We start from the raw sequence: 21,611 nt of genomic DNA on the forward strand, positions 1-21,611 counted from the left end.
CCGACGCACTATTATTCAGGGCTGGTTATAATCTTTTATTTCCTCATCAGCCGTACGTGCTCACCGCTGTCCTCTCGTGTCTCTTGGATCGAGGCCAAGCGCTCACAGGTACGCCCAGCAGTTCAGCTGAGGGGATTAGTTCAGCTAGCAAACTGAAAGCACCTCAAAACAACCACAAATGCCATCAATTATTTTTCTTCTTCTCTGATTTTCCAACCTATGTCCATTAAAAAAACATTTTAATCACTTCAGCGCGCGGCATGGGGTCCACAAAAGGCACCATTTATTATCAATTAAATTTCAGCATATTTGAAACATGTGTGATCCCTATTTTTTTTCAGGCGCTCGCAGACGTTTTATGCTTTTCTAATTTGAGCTGGGCCAACTACAAGGGTGCAGGAGTTATGCTTTGATATGCTGTGCAGCATTTTCGCATTTCTTTTTTTTTTCTTCCCCTTTCTCCCAGGCTTTGTTGACTTGACGGGGTCGTTGCGTTCACGGGCTCGGTTCACGCGAGGCCGGAATAGTCGGTGTGGTCCGTGCGAGGCTCAGATGGAGACCTGCGCCAGGGAGCGAGGGCACAGAAGGAGCGGATTGGACAGCAGAGCCAGTGGCAGTAGAGCATGTGGCGAATCCATGTTGTGTATCCAGAGGAGATTGGACGGTAGCACCTGTGGAACGCATCAGCTCGCCGGGAGGTTTAAGACCTTTGATTCATGACCTGCATCTGTTATGGCCATATCATTTGGAACGTCTATTGAAAAGATACAGTAGCCACTCACACGCATTGACTGGAGATGAGCAGGCTCCCATGGCAGTATATCATCCTGTGGCAGCCGCAGCCGAAAGGGTTTGAAGCTGGTAGGTGGTAGCTGGTCTGAGGATGACGGCTCAAATCTCTGGATGGAAAATGACCGAGAAATGCTGTCACATCCCAGAATCAACAGCACACAGATGTGGTCATGAACAAGGCCCCTCTAACCCCAGATGCTCTTTTCTTTTTTTTTTGTCAGATGTGACAGACTCTGAAAAGGCAATCAGTGAATCATCAAGTGAAAGCCAGGAAAAGATAAAGTCACATTAAATCACTCGACTAAGGTCGGACATTATGCACAAACAGATTTATTTGATTCTAATTAAAGCCAAAGAATTATCTAGATGAGCTAATGCAAGCTTGATACTATATATCAACTTAACATTATGTTACAGTAAAGACAAGCTCACATTATTTCTTTAACACTCTTCCTTCAGTTGTTTTAGCGAGTCATTGCTGGCATGTTATTGACTGATTCCAGGTCGGCACAAATTAGAGTTACCTACTAATCAAATCCAATTCTTTCCATATGATTTTTACAACTATACAAAAGAGTAAATGTATCACAGGGACTTGTTGGTTGTCTGGTTTGTGTAGCTGTGCTGTGAACGGCTCCGGTCCTGCAGTGCAGCCTATGTCGTTCCGTGCTGAATGAGCCACAGCATCCTCTGGTGTTGACTGGGGCTCATCTACATCTACATCAGATCTGCTGCTCGGATTTGTAGTTTAAAACATTTAAACGTATTTTAAGTTTTTCTGTAACTTAAACAACACATATTGTTTTATTAAAATGGCTGTATACGGGTTAGTTTTGTAATTATTTCTTTGCAGGAAGCGGATGTTCAGTATTTATCAGCGTTGAAGGGAGTGTTTATGTCCGTAAAAACACTGTTAGAGTCAAGTCCTGCTGTAAAAATGTTATTAGAGTAAAAATTTGGGCGTATAAAGGGAAACATTTATTTAAAGCACCAAGCAGGGAAGTGGCAGGGATACATGGTTATGATTATCTAAAATTAAAAAAAAAAATTAAAAAAAAAAACAGCTGAAACCATGAACTGTAACTGTAAAGGTGTTTGCAACTGCAGTGGTTTGTCCAGAATCCTTTGCAGACAGCGACTGCAGGTAGTCTGGAACTTCTGGATATCCCCAAAGAGTATGTTTTTTGTGTTTTGTTTTTGACAAGGTCCCGTCTGGTCTTCCTTTTCTTGAGGCTTATGAATTGTTTGCATTTAGCGTTGATCCGTCTGTATTTGCTCTCTTCTCTTTCTAGCTGATTTGGAGAATGAAACACCTACCTCCTAGGGAGAGTTCCTCACCTGTCTGGATCCTGTGACAGGTTTTTTTCTGAGGTCATCCATCTTGCCCTTTTTATGCTGCTGAGCTCAACGGTAAGGTTCTTTTTCCCCCAGAATGTACTGAACTGTTTGATCTGATCATTCCCAATGTTCCTGCTATGTCTCTGGTGGATTTGTTTTGTCTTTGTGGGCTTGGTTTCGCCTGCATTGAGAGCTCCTTTGAAAGCACATGGAAATTCCTCCAGACTGTTTACCTTTCCTTGAAACAGCAACTGTCCGATCACTTTTGAGCCCCAGAAAAATACTGTGTATAAATATGGTTGTAATTCCTACATATTTCCTCCAGTTGGGATGTAATTACGGTCTTTAAGCCCATGTTCAGTATGCATCGATCAGGCATAACATTAAGACCACTCACACGTGAAGTGAATAACGCTCATTATCTCATTATCATGTCTCCTGTCAGTGGTAGGAATATGTTAGACAATAAGTGAAGAGTTGATGTGTTACAAGCAGAGGAAATGGCTCGTGTGGTTCGTTCCAACAGCGAGCTACTGGAGCTGAAATTAAATGATGTTAACGCTGGTTCCGGTAGAAAGGAGTCAGAACACAGAGTGGATCACAGTTTGTTTTCTATGGGGCCGTGTAGCTGCAGACCAGTCACGGTGTCCATGCTGACCCCTGTCCACTGCACCCACCACAGTGGGCATATAGTGAGATTAAAAGGAAGAAGGTGGCCTGGTCTGAGAAACCATGTTTTATTCTACATCCTGTGGTTGGCCATGTGTACAGAACACATGGCGCCAGGATGCACTACGGGAAGAGGGTGGAGGGTGATGCTTTGGCCAACGTTCTGCAGGGAGAGCTTGTGTCCTGCCATTCATGTGGATGTTACTTTGACACATCCAACCTAAGCATTGCTGCAGACCACGTCCACCCTTTGACGGAAACAGTATTCCCTGATGGCCCCTTTCACCAATTCCAGGAATCGTTTGAGGAAAACAACAACATGTTTAAGGTGGTCTAGAAATTTTCAGGATTTTAATTTAATCTAATGTATGTGGGACGTTCTGGACCAGCGAAAGCAATGCATGTGTCTATGTGCCGCCATGAGTCAGGTCTGTTTTGGCTGCAAAAGGGGGACCTACACAATACTAGGCAGGTGGTCATAATGTTGTGGTTGTTACTTTAATATGCTTTCACAAACAGCTAAAAAATAGTGTCCACAATTATAGGAACCTAACTGTATATGTATTTCCACGTAGCCTAGTCATAAGAAAGTCAGGTTTTCTTCTCATACTATATATTTTATAGTAACTAGTAGCTTAAACCGTCACATACATGCAGAGGAAAACAAAGATGCAACATTTACGTGTTGAAATGTGGTGGAGCACAGGCGTACAGTGCAATGAAATTATTTCTTAAACCTTTAAAACCAAATCGGTGAAGGTGTCAAAGAAGGAAGTTAAATTGGATGCTGTTTTTCCATTTTCCCCCATTAGACCTGCAATAGATGTTTACAATACAAAGCAAGGCATGCTGGGAAATCCCCCTGCTTCTTGTGATCTCAAATAAACAGGCAGAATGTAGAAATCAATGAATGATTAATATGTCACCCTACCAGAGACCGTGTGATCAATCGGGGCGATGGACTTTCAGCTCCACTAGAGAGCAGCACAGTCTCACGTAATCCGTTCACCGGCGTCATCCACGCCGAGCCACAGTGACAGATTACAACATCAATTCTCTTTCTCTCTGCATTTTCCCCGTAGATGCATTTTGGAAAACTTCAGAGGCCGGCGGTCTGTTGTCAGGCTCTTATTACCCGCAATGCAGAAACACATTTAGTCGAAGTAGTTCTGTTGCAGCTCCAGTTTTATTGTCCTCTGGTGGAGCGGCTCTGTTATCTAAGGCCCAGATAATTGACCATGTAATGAAGGAACTAACGGGAGTTATTCAAATGGACTGCAGCTTTCTGTCTCCTATCCAGCTGCGAGATGACTCTTTTTACAACCTCACTCTGCAAACCAGTCGTCAAGCCCCGGGTCACTTACATCCCTCTACAGCTGCTGTCCTTATGTAACGAGGGAACATACTGTAAGGGAACAAACACACACGCCCAGTCGTACCTCCGCCTCATCAGAGGGCATCACACTGACACACTCGTTTCACCGACCCTCGTCTTACAATTAAACGTTACGGGGGTCTTGTTTTTCTGTCCCCAAGGGAATCAGGTCCACTCTCTGTAACTGTGTAGAGAGATTTATGAGCCCACAGGATAGGTAACACACACACACACACACACACACACACACCAACACACATTGCAAACTCAGCAGGTTTCAGCGCTTGAAGCAAAACAGTGACTGGCTGGCGGAACATGAGGGGAGAAAGTGCATCCTCCCTTCATTTATTTTCATGCCGTGTGGTGACGAGATCACCGGGTGACACTTCTGAAGGAGTTTACTGTCCTTGAGTGAATATTTCATTGGCGTCATTTATTTTTTTCTCCATCCATGATAAGATATTTCATCCTCTCAGCAGTAAATACAGGCAAAGATGACATAACAGCGGAGTGTGTTTCATAGTAAAAGTTCACATTAGGCCTGAAGGTGATGTGCTCGGCTACCGAATGTGTAAGCAGACGTGGCGGTTGACGTAAAGAAAGAAAACACCCGGGGATATTTTCATGGATGTTTGTATTGGAGGCGGAGAGTGAGGAAAATCAGCTGCAGTGGAGCTGTTCAAGAACAAAACATTAGCTTAGCTAGCTGCTTTACAGTTAGCAAGGCTAGCTGTGGGCCCCTGCTTCCATTTGCCATGCTAGGCTAAACTAAACGTGTCACAACTCTGATTCATGCACAGACTAATCAACACCTGTTGTGGTTTTTAGGACCAGTTTCGTTCTGAAACAACTTGCTTTGTGTTCCCGGTTAGGCTACGCTACGCTAAACACAGCCTGACCTCAGTGGAGTCAATCTTCTTGACTCAGTTGCAAACATATATGTTTTGCATCTTTGGAAAATCTAAGTGACAGTCGAAGAATTTAAAAGAAATTTTGTTGTGTTTGTAAAAACATTCATCAGTATACACCGATCAGCCACAACATTATGACCAACAGGAGAAGTAAATAACAATACAATGTTCTACTGGGAAACTTTTGGACCTGCCATTCATGTGGATGTTTCTTAGACATGTACTACCCACCTAGACCAGACAAGGCACCCCCGCCCCATAGCAATGACACTCCTTGATGGCAGCAGCCATCCCCAGCAGTATGCAGCCTGACACAGGCACACACACAAAAACAGTTTAGGAACAACTCAAAAAAAACATGAAAACAGCACAAGGTGTTGACCTGGCCTCTAAATTCACTGGATCCCAAACTGATCAAGTATCTGTGAGATGCACTGGAACAAGCCTGATCCACAGAGGCCCCTCTCCTCAACCTATAGGACCCAAAGGCCCACAGTAACAACATCCTCTTGCCAGACGCCACAGGACACCCTCAGAAGGCCCATGTCCATTCTCTGATGAGTCAGAACTGTTTTAGAGGCACAAGGTAGACCTACACAATATTAGGAAGGTGGTCATAATGTTATGCCTGATTGGTGTATTTTTACAAGGTATCACAGTGTTGCTGTTAGGTTTTCATTTGGGCCATAAACGTATAAGCTTCAGTAAAACCAGATAAATCTAAAAGTCAAACTTGTGTGAAACAAAAGATGAAACAATAGAGGAGGAACTAAATCAACGTGGAAAACTGAACAGAGACATTTTTAACATCTGGATCTTTTTTCTATTTTTGACTTTCTACTAATCTTCATACAAAGTTGTCACATTTTTGCTTTTCCAAATGTGGGTGGTAGGATTGTATATCTGTGGGTCTAGCTGAGGAGGAGGGCTGGTGTTGCTGCATATGCATGTGCTCGCCCACTCCTTCATAGTGTTTTATTTTTGGAACAGCACACAGGCTGGTCAGGAAGAGAACAGCAGTCGTATGGAATGGGTCGACAGTCTGGAAGGCCGGTCCCCTCTCAGTCTCTCCTTCACTTCCTTCCATCCCTCCTCTCCAGACATGGAGAGAGTATGTCTGGTCTAATCACTCACACTGGCTCCCAGAGCCACCATGACCTGAATCCATCCCTTCTCCTCTCTTATGCAATCCCTTCATCAGAGAGAGACAGAGAGAGAGAGAGAGAGAGAGAGAGAGAGAGAGAGAGAGAGAGAGAGAGAGAGAGAGAGAGGCTGCTGTTCTAAATCTCCACTGCCCCGCTTCTGTTGCTCGTATTATGCAATCTGCTTTAGAAGTGTAATCAGGGTGCTGGCAGACAGCAGAGAGAGAGCTTGCGAGAGAAGAAAGAGATCAATACAGAATCTATCAGGGATGTTACAAACGCTGAGCCGTGTTACGCGCTCATCGTGGTCTCAACACCGGAGTCATACGGAAGGAGTCTGACGTTGTTCCAGATTAGAGCTGCAGTGGAGGATAAACTCAAAACTAAAACAAACCATCTATTTTTGGCTCGGCAGGGTTGATCCACGGCAATCTAAATCTGTGTGACATAATTTCTGATGCAAGTTGCTGATTGCATAAAGAAAGACTTCAGGACAGGAAGGTTTCAGTTACAGACAATTTGAAGTTTGTCACCAGCGGTGGGAATTTATGGTACTAATAATAAAAACATCAGCATAAAATACATATTGTTATGTTGTTTTAGTAGAAAGTAATATAAAAAGTATTTCTCCCTTGTGTTTCTGAAGCTAACGCTAATTTAATAAATCAGTTAATTCGGTAAACTGTATTATTTGATATGAAATGAAAAATCCTTCATGTACACAAAAACTGTCCAGACTGCGGTGGAGAAATTTAATAAAAGTGTTTTCGACAAACATTATGATGTCTGAGAAAACTGACCTTTGAGGACCGGGGCCACTTCTCTTTAGATTTGGCTTTAACTTTGATTTGAACTGAAGGATGAACTGAAGGTCAAAGGTCACTGTGATCTCAAAAAACGCGTTTTTTTTTTTTGGCCAAAACTCAACAAATCGTATTCTAATTATGACAGATTTCACTCAAAGTGATGACATCTGGACAGAAATAATGGTTGGTGAAGGTATGCATTAAAACTGCAACTCAAGTTTATTTAGCTCGTTGGGGAAAGCTTTATCACAGTTATTTAAACATCAGGTATATATGTAGCAACGTTAGCATTAATATGAAGTCATGTTTCTGTCCCTCTGATTTCCTTTTAGCTCTTTTTTTGGTCTCCTCCAAATCGTGGAAAATGTTGCCTTTTCTTACTCCACGATTTTTAGATAGTCAATGGGCCTCTGCAGTGGTACTGAGCACGTAGCCAACACCTGATCAAAGTTATTCTGAAAAACAGTGGCCTGCTGCCCCTGGAAGCAACTCTGATATGAAGAGATTTTGGGGGTTTGTCATTAAAAAAACGCTCCTTTTCATATTAAACATACTTTACTGCAGGGTTTAGTATCTCCACCACCACTGTGGGTTCAGTTACGTTTCGGCAAAGCTGTCTTAAATAAAAAATACCGATATTCAGAGTCTGTGCAAACTCACTTTTTGCTCTGCTTATGCTAATTTCATGGTAAATTGCCAATAAGACAAATATCACTGTTTCTTAATCAGTGCCGCAGTTATAATTGGAAAATGAAGTATGAGACGCTCCTGTTTTGTCAAAACACAATTAGGAGAGTGTCTCCAGCCTCCAGACTGTAAAATCTCTCTGCTGTGTGTTGGCGGAGAACTTCATTAATTCCTACATGGTGTTGATCTCAGCTGAGTCTTCTTCCTCTCTTGGCTCCATTGTTTGCAGGCTCTGAATAATTTGCTCGTGTTAATGCGGAGCAAAGCTCTTAAACCCAGATTTCCCTCGCTCATCCAAGCGTTTCCCTCATTCCCCTGTTCATCTCCCTCCTTCTCTCTCTCTCTCCACCCTTTACTCTTTCTGCATTAGCGTTTTTCTATCTTGTTGGACCTGCCGGATCTAGCCGAGTTTTATCCCAGTAAGCCCCTGGTGACAAAAAAAAAAAATAGTCAGTGTAAAAATAAGTAATTTAATCTTGTATTGCTGCTTCAAATCTCCTGTAAATTCAACTTGGAACAATTTAGCTTGTCTCCAACAAAATCGCAGTTTTTTTGCTGTTAGATTGTTCCTCAATCAGTTCTTGTAGGTAGACGTCGGCTTTAATCAGTCTTGTTTGTGCGTCCAGCACTGTATGGAATCAGTTCTGATATAACAGTCACTGTATATCTTGATGTTTGTGATGCATATTTCCCATTGGATTGGATTGTCATGTGTTAAGATGCAGATGAGATAGTTTAAGATTTTTTCTAACCTGAATGGATTTTACCACACTTATAATTTATTTGACCCTGTTTAAGTCATATACCGTAAATCCTCTAATATTGGCCTGTATTCCATTACCGGCCGGGTCTCCAACATTGGCCGTTCTCGCTGTCAGCGGAGGTAATAGTGGCCGGGTCTCTAATATTGGCCGGGGCTATTATTAGAACCATCTCGGCGGGTCAGGGTTTCGGGGGCACGGTGTGCGGGACCTCTCCCCGGCGTCAGCCGGCCCCTGCCGGGCGCATTTCCTCCGTGGCGGTGCGCCGCGACCGGCTCTTGGTCGGCCTGGAAGTGCTCGGGGCGAAGGTGGCTCGCCGGTTCCGGCCGCGAGCTTTACAGCGACCCCCCGCATCTCACCTCGCCGCTTCCCTGGGGTCGTGGAATCAGTGCTCACTGCGCCCTCTCTCATATTTTATAGGTTCAAATAGATACAAAATCTTGTTTTTATTCATTCTACTGGTAGTTCGTTTTGCTCAAATAGAAATTGGGGCCTGCCTCTAATTCTGGCCTCCTTCCAATAAAGGCCTGGGCCGCGATGCGCTTGAGTAAATAAAGGCCCGGGCCTGTATTAGAGGATTTACGGTATGTGGTATTACAGGAATGCTGTAATACAAACCCTGACTATTGATCGCAGCAGCCTGGCATAACCGGACTCAATTCTTATCTATTAACACTCTATTTGTATTTGTTTATGGGCGGTGTTTCAACAGATACAGATAAAAATACCTCTGCACACGACTGGATAGTCCTACAACCAATCAGAGCCATTTTCTTGTAAACCTATTCAGCTCCACACCCCTCAGATGAAGCGTATGACTATGTCGCAGTTACTCGTCTTCATCCGTCACGCCACAAAGCCCACCCAAATGGTTCGATTGATCCAGCAGACCTTTGCCCAACTGCGCAGTTCCAGACCAACTTTCTGCCACAAAAAAAATTGAGGGCAGGGGGGAAGTTGGTCTGGCTTCCAGTCTGTAGTCGCACAAGACCACAAAGACTGGTGGACTCTCAGTGTTAGAAGCGAGGCAAGTTCACGGTCCTAGCGTAGAGTCCTTGGCAATGATTGACATTTCTTAAGCCTTAAGCCGCCCTGCATTGTTCCCTCTACCTATTCCCAACAGAACAAACTATATCCACTTTTGTTGGTGATGACTATCCTAGGCTGTCTGCAAAAGTGCTATTGTTTAAACCAGTGTCCTGAACAAGGGTCCCAACAATGGCATGAGCACAATTGGAAAAGTCACTACACCACTAAAAGCAACACAGCAATAGTGGTTTACTAAAGCGGAATGGTTTTTAGTAGGGACTGATCTTGATCTTGGGTGAAGCTGTTATTTCTGGAAGGCCACAACTTGTACAGCTCTATCAATTTGGTCCGTGCTTGTCGCACAATGTTTCTGACCCTATCGTCAGTGAATGTAGCTAGCTATACAGGAAGATAACCATTTTTAATGCCATCAACTAACTTCTTATTGATCAAATGGTGCGAATGTTATCAACGAGCTCCAAAACTCCAGGTTTATCATGCGCAACCCTAAAGTCTTTCCCATGATGGTAGTTAGGAGAACGGGACGGCAATATGGCCGGCCACTCATTCAAATAAAGTATTTAATCGATCAATAACTGAGGCGTTGTGAAACTGGGTGAAACAGAGAGGAGTTATTTTGTGGACCGGGGACATGAATAGAAGAAGAACTATAGTCAGGAACTTCATCAACAGAAAAGTGGCAGTGTCACAGCCAAAACCCCACCCTCATGGCCGCTTAGCACCAGACAGGTTGCCAAACCTAAAAACAAGAGGATCCCAAGGATTAACGCTTTAAATTCTCCGCGCACGTGCTGCTGTAGCTCTTAAGAGTGTGTGTCAGCGTGTACTTTAGAGGTTCTGTTTTGTCTTTGTGCCACTGGCGCCAGCCTGCAGGCTTGGCACAAGACTCAGCGTTTACCTCACATGACCAAACCCTCTACTCTACTAAGCTTCCAGAGGACAAGTGAAAGGTAGAGAAGGATGAAATACAAGGAGAGAGGGAAAGAGAGAGAGAGAGAGAGAGGGGGGGGCCCGAGGGTGGTGGGGAAGCCATTAAAGGGGCTGCTGTTCACAAAAAGACCTAAGTAAGTTTTAGAGTACAAGGGCAGAAGAAAGAAGTGGGACAAGTCAGGAAGTCCAGGACATCAGAAGGGTATCGATGGCAGTGCGAGTCGGGGGGCGGGGGGTAAAGACAGGTCACAAGGGTAGATTAGGTTAGAGCAAATACAGAGAACAGGGGAGGGGGTGTGATAAGAGGTGTCCCCAAAGTACATAGCTGCATGACCGTCTCCTACAGTTGGATGCAGCCCAGGAAACTCTGCCTGGGTACATCGTGTTCACTCTCCCATTTCTTTCTCTCCCTCACACACGCACACACAAACACACACACACACACGGGCCAGCACAGCAACACTCCCACGCTCAAATTTGTTCAGATTTGCTGAGACATATTGACACAAATACCAGCCTAAACACAGAAAACAGTCTGTTAAGCCACACGCGCACACGCAGTAACATTTTATCTCATGTAAACTGCAATCAGTGACCGAAGACTAATACCAAACTGAGGAAGGATTGCTGCAGCTAATCTTTTAACTGAACACAGACCCTGCAAGATACGACTGAAGAGCAGTTTAATAAATATTTAAACTATATGACTGAAATGTTAACCAGTATGCGTGGTGAAATGCGCATACTGGTTCACAGGGTAGGTACACACAGGAAGTGACGAGCAGTGATGTTGCAACAAGAGTCAATACCTCTGGCCACACAAAGGGGGCAACTACCAAGTTGATTCAGTATTAATTCTGAGGCAATGACCAATGGGAGAAACTGACCAAGCTGACTGACATATGACGCAAAGTATGTTTCCCCAAACACAAGGAAACACCGCCCATAACTCTGGTTCCTGTTCGTAATTCCACCATGCTGATAGCGGGCTTGGAGCATTGGGTGAAGCCAAATGGAGCAAATGCTAGTTTTACTTGGAAACATTCGGGATGGGAAATATATTATAGTTACTCAAGCAATGAAACATCCATTGGGGACCAACTGTCAGCTACAAAGAGATGGGAGAAGAGTGAATTGCTTTATATTTGGACCTGGCTGAAGGCTATCGTTTGAATAAAAACTGTTTATTTCTGACCAGGACAGGTAATAGGAATATCCTTGTACAGGTTAAAAGGCAGGAAACATAAAACATTTTCATTTAGATTAGTTAATGAACACAAAACCCCTCAGCCACGCAGAGTGCATACACATTTGCCTAATAATAAAGGTGATGATGCACTGCCACTCCGATCAAAGGCCAAACCGGATTTCTGCAGACAGCCGCAGTATAGAAAAGTCCTTCCTATCAAGTCGTTTCTGTTTGTAATTTAGTCACTTTCTTAGTGAGTATAATAGAAATTGTATCCCAGCTTGGAAACAAACATTCATTAGTAATTTTTCCTGGCACCGACACTCTTTCTTAGAAAATGAGAGCAGACTTTTCTCGGAAAGAGTTATACATTATCAAACAGCTTTGGCAGGTTTCGGCAGTTCTTTGGGGAAAATAAATGTTTAAGCTCCAATCTAAACAAAAGGCAATTGATAAAGTAGAGAGCAACTTGTAACCGTTCAACTTCTGACAGCAAAACTTTATATTACAGTGTACTGTACGCTGTATACACCGATCAGGCATAACATTATGACCACCATCCTAATATTGTGTAAGTCTCCCTTGTGCCTCCAAAACAGTTGTGACTCATCAGAGAATGAACATGGGCCTTCTGAGGGTGTCCTGTGTTGTCTGGCAGCAGAATGTTGTTAGTGGGGGCCTTTGGGTCCTATAAGTTGAAGGGAGGGGCCTCTGTGGCTCATCCCATAGATACTTGATCAGTTTGGGATCTAGAGAATTTGGAGGCCAGGTCAACACTTTTCGCTGTTTTTCAAGTTTTTTTTTAGTTGTTCCTAAACTGTTTGTTTGTGTCCGTGTCAGGCTGCATCCTGCTGGGGATGGCTGCTGCCATCAAGGAGTGTCATTGCTATGGGGTGGGGGTGTTTGATCTGGTCTAGGTGGGTGGTACATGTCTAAGTAACATCCACACGAATACCATGATCCAAACGTTTCCCAGCAGAACATTGTTATGTGACAAGATGGTCAATGTTATTTACTTCTCCTGTCTGTGGTCATAATGTTATGCTTGATTGGTGTGTAAACTAAGAGAACACAAATAAGGTGTATGCATTTGGTGGTAAATTAGGACCACACATGTTTTAGAGATTCATCCCCATTCACAAGAGTATCATGTAAGCGATGTGTGTGGACTTGTTTTTAATCATATTAAAAGTCACACATGTGCTCATGAAATCATGCACTAAACTTACTTTTTCCCTTTGACTTTGTCCAATCGGCACCCTGACTAAAAGAAAATGAGGCTGGGCTTTGTAGATTTATAGTGCCTTGAGGATCCTGTCAGAGCAGGTTCCTCATGGGCCCCCAGCTTTGTCTGTTTCAGTTATTCTAATATTAGAAATTATGAGAGCTTCAAGGTGGCCCCTGCATTATTACCTAGTCTGGAGGCCCTGCTGTGTCTGTGTGAAAATCTAGTTTCAATACCTTTAATATTGCAGTTCATATTATTGAGGAGAAGAGAAAGCAGCGTGGGGGACTTTTTGCCCTGGGGCCTCGGAGCAGGTTCCTCTGGCCCTGCTGTCTGATTTCTAGCCTCCTGCTGTATCTGCAGGAGTAAGGAGATACAGCACTAAAGCACTCTGCACTCGTCCTAATGTGATGAAGAGAAGTGCAGGGGGACGGAAGATGAAGGGAGGCTCCGCTCTGTTAAATCTGGCTGTCAGACATGGCCTGAGCTGAGCCACAACAGCTCCTCTCCTCCGCGCCGGCTGGAGTCGTCTCCCTCCCCCGGCCCCTCAGGAGCAACCTGATGAAACTAAAATGAGTCTCCCTAAAAAAAATAAAAAAATAAAAAAAAAATAACAACACTCCATTAGAGATTTGCCGTGACGCAGCAGTACATCCACTTGACTGGGAAAGCCTCTGCACAGACGTCTCTGCGTGAACTCGGCCAAGGAGTGGCATTGTGGATCCACAGACAGACTCTCTCCAGGACGGATGCTCTGTATGAATACAGATGGAAGACGGTGTTAAAGCAAGACGAGATGAGTCACTGCCTTTTCATGTTCCTTATCTTGCCGTCTCAAGGTTTAAAGTTCGTCTCCAGGGAAGCTGCCAGTATGAATCTCTTCTTTTTTTCCCTTTTTTTTCTGAAGCTAACCTCAGGCCAAACTCTTGTTCAAAAGTCTACTGACTCTGAATGCAGCTCTCCCGTGCGTGCACTCATTCCAGCTGCTCTACAGCTGATGCTAATGGCTCAGTAATCACACAGGCTTTGGTACATTATGTCCTTGTATGAGTCTATTTATGTTCGGGGCTGAAAATGTTGTCCCTGATCATTAGTTCACGCAAATTACAGAACATATTTTCTCATTCACCTGAATAAATAATTGAAGGCATCTCTGCTCTTTATGCAAAACGACCACGTAGGTCATTTATGCAGGTTCTGTGTTATGCCCCAGAGTCACATTTCATTCTGTCAGTGGCTATATTTATTATGATGCTAGCAAAGGAGGAATTGAGGAAACAAAACTACCGTCACAAAGTAAAATTGGGGGGGAGGTTGGGGTGGATGGACGGGTTAACATTGGACTTAAATTGCAGAGTTCTTTTTATTTATTCAAATTTGTTTTACCCACTGACTGTATGACCTGAAATGTTGATTTATAATTGTAAAATTATCTATTTTAATCAGTTCTTGTAACCTTAATAATCAAATCTGGTACCACGTGCAGGCTCGCCCCGTCCACAACTAGCTTTCTGCTGTTGTCGTGTGTGAGTGAACAGAGGTTTAACCTGTATCAGGTCACACTGCGATTATTTTTCCATTTTTTGTTAGGATGTAATCCCCAATGCATGAGGGTGCAGTGAAAGACAATTGATTGGATGGATTTCTGAGCAGGGAGTGCGGTTCGATGGCCTTGTGTTGCAGTGAGTACTGTCATAGCTTCGCCCAGGCAGCAACTTGGCTATAAATAAGCACTGTGGCAAAATAAATAAACAAGCCTGAGAGAGTTGTTCAAACTTTCTCCGTCCAGCTTGGTTTGATTACTGTAATGCCTATCAGGGCTTTCAGCACCGCCAGTAAAATTCCATTTACCTTCATTATATTGAGATGAAGATGGAAATCTCAATCAATATCTGGACATCTGGTCTGCATCAACAAATACCACTGTTTCATTTTGGATCTACCTAACCTCTCTATACCTCAGGTCATCCAGATCCAGTTTCTGAGAAAAAAACGACCTCAGGAGGCTAAAGTTTTCTGCCTGGAACATGTTCTACCAGACTTTCATTGCCAGTGCCCTCTTCTATGCTGTGGTGTGCTGTGGAGGCAGCACTAAGAAGAAGGACGCCTCACGGCTGGACAAAATGACAGAGAGGACAGGCTCTGTGGTAGGCAGCTGGAGTACCTGACATCAGCGGCAGATGCAAGGACCTTGAACAAAATCCGGACCATTATGAACAATGTCCACCTCCCTCTACACGACACCATAGTCAGGGAGAGAAGCTCGTTCAGTGACGGGCTGCTGTCTCTGTCCTGCACCATGGACAGGTTGAGGAGGTTGTTTGTCCCTCAGGCCATAAGACTCTACAACACCTCCCTGTGAGGAACCAACTGGACTACTGTGGTCATTGCTGGTAAAGCAATTTACCAGCATTTATCTATGATATAACTGAAGTAACTAAGAAAATAGTAACTTAGAAACCTTTGACCTTCTCTAATTGATTTCTGTTCGAGACACTGAACTTGCCGATGTTTGTCCTTACATTACAGTACACGTGTGTGAGCATTTACATGGAAACACGCACACATGTTCAGTTGATCCTTGGTGACTCACTCTCCCTCCTCTCTGCTATATTTGGACTTATCTCTAGGCCTCAACTGAACATTAAAAAGCGAAAGGAGGCGGGGGAAGAGGAGGAGCGCATTGTGTGTGTGTGTGTGTGTTTATGGTGGCAGCCAGGACATGATTACATTCACAGCTGGGAACAATTCCTGCAGCTCACGCTGTGTAAACTGCGTTACGTCAGTGCCTACACGTCAGAGATGGGGGAGACACTGGTTATTTGGACACAATGGCGTTCTCCCCCGCTGCTGTTTCCAATTCTCTGAGTGGCAGAATGTATGCATCATGACTTTCTAAGCTTGGACTCCATCTGCAGCGTGGCAACACTGATGTGAATACAAAGAACTGCGCCACATGCGGGATTTTGAGTAAACAACAGCACTATTAACTCACCACCTGTCAGCTCCATCTAAAGTTGAGAACGGCCTCACTGAAGGAAAATATACATTCCAGCGTTTTGTTTTAAACACCTTTTCCAGCTTGTTAGACCATTGGTTAACCCAGGCTCTCCACATCTCTTAACAACAGAGGCATCCACCTCCCCCTCCCGCTGATTTCAAGCGCACGCTCTCATTATTTCTCCAACCCTGCGTGGTAATTAGATGGCTATTCCTCCAAATCATCATTCTCCTCATTTTTTTTTTTTAACGCGACCCAAACACATCGAGGCCGCCACAATTGATCTCTCTCGCTGCACGACGATTGTGCGAGGGTTCAGAAGGACCACGGGGTGGATCGCGCTTCGCGTTTGTGCCCGTGTTTTGCTCAGCGACCGGCTCATCAGTTTGTTTTCAGCCGGAGAAAGTGAGGTTACCTTTAGAGAGGCAGGTCCTCTATCAACACATTGTGATCTGCACAGCACACAGCTGTGCCGTGATTATATTACTGCTGCACTTTGACTCTATCAAGTAAAATGCCGAAGCTGAGAGATAAAGTTACACTGCAGCACTGACTGTTCTGCATGCCGAGTGCCAGGGACCTTTGAATACATGCCTACCTGATGTTTTGTAATACAACTAAGTTATCATTCATTCACAGATCCAGGTTAGCACGTGTCTTAATTAAAGAGACGGACTGACTGGTTTCCTCCTCCACCAGTGAATAATGAACCAGTTTTAACTTCCAGTCTCTGCTTCTCTCAAGACACAACCAACATGTCAATTTACATCATGTTTGCACGAATAAAAGGAACTGCAAAGAGCTGATCCTAAAGCAGTTAGTTAGCAGCAGAGCACACTGTATTGTTCTTCTCTGTCAAGAATGCGGGTTATGTTTCACATCAACTCGGCAGTGATGGAAATCTTAGATGTGGTTGAAACAGCTGGTGTCATATCAAGGGGAGGTGGATATTTTGGACATATACCAGACTTCCTATTATGCTGTATTTTATTGTTAATTTTGATCCTCTCCATCATCCTAAAGTGTTGCATGTAAAGGCTTCTGTCTCTTTTGCTGTGCATGTTAAATTATAGGTTTGTATTGAGGTGATGATTTTGCGATTATTGCATGAGCAGTGGATGGTCTTTGTTCAAGTACCATTTACCACCCTCCAGAATAGGGTTATTATGTGGCCACAGAGGCAGCTGTTGCCACTTTTCGGCAGAAAATGACTTTTTACATGTTAAAGCTGTAATATTTTAGTGTAAACCTTTGATCACGCAGTGTGTTTTAAACAACCGGGTCACGCAAACTAATGCACCCTCAAAGCATCGTCATCGTCAGACCCTGTTGTTGCTTCTTCCTTCTTCCTTTACAGAACTCAAAACTGCAGCCAAAGTTGAATCTGCTGAAACTGAAAATGTGACATTTGTCAGGCAAAGAAGCACACAACTCCAAATAAATGCCTGATGATGACTGGTGCCTGGCGGATGTGAAAATAGGCACCTGTTTGCTAATGCAGCTTTAAAGTGTGCAGATGGAAAATGTGGAGGAAATGTCTGCACGGTTTTGACGTACTCGCCTCTGCTTGGGATGTAAAGTGAATGTGACAGCTACTGACATGGTCCAAGAAATCCACATCAGACTGTACAGCGATCAGCCACAACATTAAAACCACTGACAGGAGAAGTAAATAACATTGACCATCTTATGACAATACAATGTTCTGCTGGGAAACGTTTGGACCTGGCAGTCGTGGGGATGTTACTTAGACACTTAGACTAGACCAGACCAGGCACCCCCACCCCATAGAAATGACACTCCTTGATGGCAGCAGCCATCCCCAGCAGGATCCAGCCTGACACAGACACACACACAAAAACGTTTTAGGAACAACTCAAAAACCATGAAGAACAACACATGGTGTTGACCTGGCCTCCAAATTCACTAGATCCCAAACTGATCAAGTGTCTGTGGGATGTTTCACAGAGGCCCTTCCCCGCAACCCACAGGACCCAAAGGCCCCCACTAACAACATTCTGCTGCCAGACACCACAGGACACCCTCAGAAGGCCCATGTCCATTCTCTGATGAGTCACCGCTGTTTTGGAGGCACAAGGGAGACCTACACGATATTAGGAAGGTGGTTATAATGTTATGCCTGATTGGTGTACAAGCAAAGATATTTACAGTTAGTTAAACCACGAGAAAGCAATCCCACTAGCCACCATCTATCAAATACCACATATAACGGCCTTCAAGTGTCTTCGCTTCTTCTTAGGGCAACACATGCTCAACCGTACAGACACAGACCAGTGTTCCCTTGTAACAGGATTATGAGTGCGGTGGGGGTGGGAAGGTCAGACCAGGGTGACATGTGTTTATGAACAACTGCGCCGCGCTGGTGAAGAGCCAAGCAAGGGAGCAACCATTTGAGAGTAATGAGCGAAGATGAGCTAAGCTAACAGCGGCTACTGAAGCGCCATGACTGCAAATGAATCCAGCAAAGCAGAAAAACCAACACCGTCGTTCAGCTGTGAAAGCGGCGCCTCCACCGTCTTCCCAGAAAACCGCCAGCGCTGCAGTCACTGTCTCACTAGTGTTCGTATCTGAAGTATCTGCACCAGCTGACTGCTCGCATTTTGGCGGTTTCGAGTAGCAGCAGATTTTAAAGTCCAGAAACCCCGCAAGGTGACTTCAGCACTTTATTTGCGTGAGTGCTTGAGTGATTTCATTGTGTGTTACTCTATAAATGCGGTGAACCACTGCATTTCAAGGACAAAACACTGTACTATCAATTAGGTTTAATTGTGATATAGGTTCCATAGTTCTTCATTGTGATTTAATGATGAGTCTGTATGATCCATTATTATAGTTCAAACCCCCCAAAAGCCCAAGCCAGAGCTGCAGGTGTCAAATAACACCTACCACCCCACACTCTTACTCAGATTCTGCTTTAATCTGGATTCATGCCTCTGCATCGCTGACAAACACCTGCCCAGGAATAACAACTACATGTCACTACATGACGCACAACGCAACATCTTTCATTTGTCCAAAATAGGTTTCCTTGCCAACCAGTGCACAGACAAGCACATAAAAATTGTGTTTCCTACACATCACCTACTTAAAGCACATTTCTTCATTGCAGTGATTTCAGTAATCGTCATGTATTAGCTCCGACTCCAACGTGAGCCGCTTAGTTTCAGTTGCCATTGTTTGAAGTACGCTGAGAAATTGAACCCAGCTAACTGTTGGTGTATTTTTTTTTAGTGGTCCAATTACAGAACAATAGCGATGCACAGTTGCACAACTAATGACGCTTATGACGCCGTAGGCTACGAGGTAAGCTCTGCGTGATTCACTGCGGCAGTTTAAACCAAGACTTACTCAGTCAGAGCACGTTCTCCGGTGTAGGCTTTGGGTCAGAAAATAAATATGTGTACCTAAAACTTTTCATCCGAAAGAAAGACGTGGGAATTTACTAGAGAATGAGCGTCAAACTAAATGATGCCCTTGGCTGCTTTATTAGAAATGTAGAATTTAGTGTTGTAGGACCATTGGGCTATAAAGTCAGTCCCACAAAGGTAAAGAATTTAGATGCAGCTGTAAGAAGTAACTCTGATGAGCAATAATAAATCCCTTTTGATTTAGTGTCTTTCCATGATATCTATTTTTACTGACAGTGCGCACAGCATGCTCATGCTAATGCCCGGCCTGTGACACTTTACACCAGCAGATGCCAGAAAGATGAGCAGGGACAAATATTTAAAGATGAGTTCAGCTTTCACAAAGTGACCGCCGTTGTAAAATATCTTTCCTCCTCAATTCTGAGTCATCACTTCATGGGGAAGGGAAAAGAGCCCATGCCCGACGCAAGAATTTGGGCAAACAAAATGTGCGGCATTAGCATTGACGCTGCGCCCCTCCACTGTTGCAGCGTCATGACGGAAAGCGTTGTGATGTGAAACTCTCACTCAGTGAAGCTTTGGCATTCTCTTTTGTTCTTGCTGCGCTCTGCTTTTTCTCTCCCCCTGCCTTTCCACCCCTGCCCCTCGCCTCCATCGCCCGTCAGCGTCACTTGTTACCGTGGGAAGAACAATGCTGACATCATACTCATTATGCAATTCTATCAAGTCAGGGCGGGCAGAGCTGCTATTTTTAGCAGCCGCTCAGAAACAACGGGTCATTCAGGCCTGCACATCTGCCCTGAGAGGGTATGATGGTGCGTTTGTGTATGTGTGTGTGTGCAAGCACTTATGCACGCTTGTGCCTGCTGCAATTACCCAGAAGACTGTAACAGAGAAAGAGTGTGTTTGTAATAAAGGGCCACAGAGAAGAGGAAGAGAAATACCACAGTAAGGGCATCTTGCTGCTCAGGTGGAGGGTGTGTGTACCTCCTGCTCACACACAAGATATCCCAAAAACAAACAGCTCCTCTGACGAGCCAAGGTTAGCTGTGGTGAAACATATGTTTCTCATAAGGGAGTTGTATTCTGCGTTGCTTTGCAATATTGCACCAGCATGCTCGCACACTAAAGGATTGGAAGGGCTCATGCCGGTTCTCAAATACTGGGCTGGTTCGACTGTGCATGAGTCTCAATGTGATGGAGAAACTGTTGGCAACTTGTCTCTGCCTGCCGTGGAGCCCCTGGAGTGCTGATACAGAGAACAGTCTATCTCTGGCTCTCGCTGCTTCACACAGACAGAATAGCGAGAGGACTGGAGCTGAATCCCAATATGCCCTCTGAGCCAGCTCCTTCCAGAGCAGGGGTGCAAGCAATACCCCCCATCCTTACTCTTTTTATTTTTCATTCGTCTGCTCAGTTATTCTGTGAAGCTTTATCTCTCCACTTCTACTTATTTGTAGCCACATTAATATTTCGGCCGGTCGGTTGTTACTCGACCACTTCTGTCCGAACTGAAACAATGGGAGGATTAGAAAAGTCTGCACAAACATTCCCCTGACTCCTCTTTCAGGTCCGTCATGTGGCTGACGTGTTGTGTTTTACGTCAAATGTTAAAAACCGCTATTAGATGGACTATAATGAATTTGATTCAGGCATTAACGCGTCCTCAGAGTGAACTCTCAACAGTGCTGACTTTTCTTTGTGCATTCCCATCAGCTTCAGCTGGACTGTAGTAAAAAGTTAAGATGCTAACTCACTAAGCTAAGGCAGTGAGTCAGTAAAATGTTAGCATGCAGACATTAGCATTGAGCTCAAAGCCGTGCTGTGCCTGAGCACGGCCTCATACGGCCACTAACACGCTTGCAGAGTCTTAAGGCCATTTATAAAATGTAAAAACATCACATTTTTGTTTCTACTTCCTGCTTTATTTTCCACTTCCTGCTTCACTTTCAGCAATGGCTACTGAAACTTTCGCCGAAGACGAGTCATACAAATGTTTGTATCTCCGAACCTCCTCAGTTAACCAGAACAGATCCAAAATAATCAAAGAGGAAAATTGTGGCGATGAAGAAGCGGCCGGAAGGAAACACTAAAACGGAAACACGCTACTAGTAAATGGACCAATCACAGCTCTTGTGGTATGCATTCCCACGGCGCGTAAAAAACATATCTGGGGACATGCACATCAGCTACGGTGCTAGGGTCTGTATGTGCTCTACGCTGTCTCCGTAGCTACGCCGTCAAATTGACGCAGAAGTATAAACCTATTAGTCTTTATTCCCTTATATTGTCTCTCTACAGTGTGTCTCCTCATCTGAACTTTGGTCTTGAATGTCCCCCAAAGTT

At 44.3% G+C, this 21,611-nt stretch overlaps 1 long non-coding RNA gene across 1 annotated transcript in view; it reads right to left on the minus strand.

Moving 5' to 3' along the window:
* LOC311504341 overlaps nt 1-21,611 on the minus strand; it is a 55,166-nt gene that overhangs the window by 9,003 nt on the left and 24,552 nt on the right. The window lies entirely within an intron of this gene.

This window comes from Chelon labrosus, assembly GCF_963514085.1.
Source record: "Chelon labrosus genome assembly, chromosome: 19".
Classification (NCBI taxonomy): Eukaryota; Metazoa; Chordata; class Actinopteri; order Mugiliformes; family Mugilidae; genus Chelon; species Chelon labrosus.